The following is a 3602-nucleotide window of genomic DNA, read 5'->3' as shown; positions in this document are numbered from 1 at the left end:
AAATATAACACAGATAACATTAAATACATATTTTTTTACCAGGTTAAATGTTGAATATTAGTAACTCAAACCCCTTTTTCTAAGCCTCTCTACCTAACCGCCGGTCGCGCACATCTGCCATGTTTGTAGTTTTTAACGCGTTTTATTCGTGTTTGCAGTTCTTGACAGAATCCTTCACCAAAGCGCAATGGATTGTGGGCAATATTAGCCATTAGAGTGTGCACGGATCCACACTTCAAAAATCGACCTGAAATAGTAGACCATCCGGGGACTTTTGGCATACTCTTTTCAACATACTATGCTTTGGGACACACTTATTCTAATCTCACATACTATTTAGGATGGATAGTATGAACATTGAGACGCAGGGGCACTCTAGACCAGTGGTTCTCAAACATCTCCATGAAGTACCCCCAGCACTGCACATTTTGTATGTTTCCCTATATGTGACACACCCACTTCAGGTCTTGCAGTCTCCACTAATGAGCTGATGAGTTGAATCAGGTGTGATAGATGAGGGAGACATACAAAATGGGTACTCCAGGACAGGTTTGAGAACCACTGCCCTAGACCAGTGGTTTTCAATCCAAACCCACCACCCTGCACATTTTGTATGTCTCTGTTAGTCTATCTGACACACGCCCTGCGTCCCAATGAGCATACTATCCACCCTATCTGCCCTAAATATTATTGAAAATTACTAATATCACGTAGAATTTAGGATGGATAGTACGCACATTGGGACGCAGGCACTGAGTTCAGTGCATGGAACTTTCACCTGATGAACTGATGATCTGAATCAAGTGTGTTAAATAAGGAAGACACACAAAATGTGCAGAGCGGTAGGTCCCCAGGACTAGGATTGAAAACCACTGCTCTAGACTATGCTATTGCCTTTAATAAAGTAATATGTTGTGTTTGTTGTCATATGTGACCCTGGACCACAAAACCAGTCATAAGGGTCAATTTTTTTAAAATTGAGATTTATTCATTATAAATAAATAAGCTTTCCATCGATGAATGGTTTGTTAAGATAGGACAATATCTGGCCGAGATACAACTATTTGAAAATCTGGAATCCAATCTGGAATCCAAAAAATCTAAATATTGAGAAAATCGCCTTTAAAGTTGTCCGAATTAAGTTCTTAGCAATGCATATTACTAAACAAAAATTACTATGTTTTTATGCGGTAGGAAATTTACAAAATATCTTCATGGAACATGATCTCTACTTAATATCCTAATGATTTTTTGCATAAAAGAAAAATCTATCATTTTGACCCATACAATGTATTGTTGGCTATTGCTACAAATATATCAGTGCTGCTTATGACTGGTTTTGTAGTCCGGGGTCACATATCGTCTGGCTGTTCTTAGATGCTTTTATGTTTATGTTTTGTATAGAGCACTTGCTGAAAGTTAATATATTACTATTAGAGATATTTATTGAGTGTACCTTTAATATTTCCGAAACTTGAACTTGTCTACAGGTGCATCATGACACATACGCGTTAAGCCCCGCCCACGATCTTCAAAACGAAACCATTGGATTAATGTACAGCGGCTTCGAAAATGACATATATAACTCATTCAATAAATGTGTAACTACTTTTATCCTTACAAAAAATCATGTATAAAGTGGGGGACTCGTATTATTTGGTATAATAAGTAGCTATCAACCGACACAAAATTTGGGCCTGTGAACATAGCATTTTGTCTTATTTTATATTAGTTTTTATAACGTCCCTTATCTTATGTTGCGATCAGACTTAAATGAAAGGTGTTGACAAACAGATCCAATGTGGTTTTATTATATATGATCTATACTCCAAATGTAGTTGGTCCTCATCAGCTACGTCGCTTATCGTGACATCCTCACGACAATATAATTGTTTTTTTAAGTCAAAACTATTGGGTTTATCCCTACTTGGCCATCGTCTGTGTCATTCTGTGCGTCATCTTCCTGTAAAACCCTGCGCTGCGTATACCTCAATAACGAATAACGTGCGATCAGTGCCGCACTCGATTTAACTTGCTGCCATTTGTACAAGTGTCACTTTCCGTAAACGAGAGGCGAGTGTTTTATCGGTCATCAGTGTGCACTAAATAACCAGCTGTACCCTCACAACTAGTAGCCTATGCTACAGAGACACAGACATGCTGACGAACTTGATATATGACACGAGACCGCATTCCCATCCTACCCGAAACTTTACGATGAAGGGAGAGCGTGAAAACGACACAGAGCTGCAGTCAGACAGTAACGACCATCTCTTACCTTCACATCATGGGTCCATGTTGATGATGCGCATTGATTTTTACAAACAGGCTTGAACGAATTTGGACTGTTGAAAGTGATGGTTGTAGTAGCGGCACAGAATACGGAACTGCTTTCATTTGAGATGATATGGGGAAGGGGGCGGAGGACTTTCCAGTTCTTGTTTACGCATTGCTGTTTTATTCATTCCATGGCAGATTGTCTCTGATTGGACACAAACTAGGGCACAGCTTTCAATTACCAACTAGTCCAGTAACAGTTTAGAACCAGTTTATCAATGAAGACACAAGTGTGGCAGGTAGCCCTGTCCGTATGGACCTATTCAAGACAGGTACCTGCCGTTAACATGTGACTTGCAGTTCATGTCAGACAGGGTTGCATTAATAAGGAGCGGCATGAATGATAATGTTACATTAGCCTCCTTAGCCTAAAAAAACAAACAAAAAAAAACGTATGCACAAACATCTTCCCTCAAATGACTAATCAGGCTATGTTATATGCTATGTAGAAAAAAAACATAAAAATAAACATATGTTTGGAATAATGAGGTGATGTTTTAAATATATTTTAAAGTTTTAAATAATATTAATGCTAGTAAAAATAAAATGAAAATTTCAATGAAAAAATGGAAATACAGGGTAAGATGGGGTAAGATGCCTTAACCATAAATTGCACAAAATCTCATGTCAGCATTTTTGATGAATGGCTACGCTATTTTTAATTTTGTCATTTCATCTGAATATCAACGTTTGTGAGATTTGGTTACATTTTGTGTCTCTGGAAAATGGTGACTTATAACATTGTATTATGTTCAATACCAAACATGTGTAGCGTCTGGACCAATCAAACTGAGAGGTCAAGTAAATATCTACAGCGGATCTAAATATTTATAATTAATTATAACTAGTTATGATTAATTATTCATATTTCCCCATGAGCTGATTCGCTACACATGTTGGTGTCTGTGGACACATCAATGTTTTTAGATTTGTGAAGTAAAAATTAAAGTTTTTATTTTGAAGCAAAAAGATAAAATTAGACTCTTGTGGTAAGATTAGCTCAATTGGCACAGAAGGCCCTTGTAACGGGGCTGACGAGACGAGAGGCGTGCGGATCCATGTGCAAGCTTTTATTCACAAGAGACGTGGTCAAAAAACACAGACAGGGTCGAACAACGGCAAACAGGTATGGCACAGGCAAGACCAAGAATATTCCTTGGGCTAGCGTGGGTCTACGATCGGCGAACAGTATCCAGAGGGCTTGACAAGAGGGGTAATCCAATAAACACAGGCAGAAGGTCAGGAAACAGACAACAAGGCAACAC

At 38.3% G+C, this 3602-nt stretch overlaps 1 protein-coding gene across 1 annotated transcript in view; it reads right to left on the bottom strand.

Annotated features, from left to right (window-relative positions):
- Positions 1-2462, bottom strand: part of LOC107753439 (polycomb group RING finger protein 5-B) — a 27203-nt gene extending 24741 nt beyond the window's left edge. Inside the window, exon 1 of the mRNA XM_016569578.1 lies at positions 2279-2462. The gene's annotated coding sequence lies outside the window, so the exon portion shown is untranslated. The remainder of the gene's footprint in view (positions 1-2278) is intronic.
- Positions 2463-3602: the final 1140 nt, after the last annotated feature.

Source organism: Sinocyclocheilus rhinocerous, unplaced genomic scaffold (assembly GCF_001515625.1).
Source record: "Sinocyclocheilus rhinocerous isolate Xijiao unplaced genomic scaffold, SAMN03320098_v1.1 scaffold2216, whole genome shotgun sequence".
Taxonomy (NCBI): Eukaryota; Metazoa; Chordata; class Actinopteri; order Cypriniformes; family Cyprinidae; genus Sinocyclocheilus; species Sinocyclocheilus rhinocerous.
This window is presented reverse-complemented; position numbering and strand designations above follow the sequence as displayed.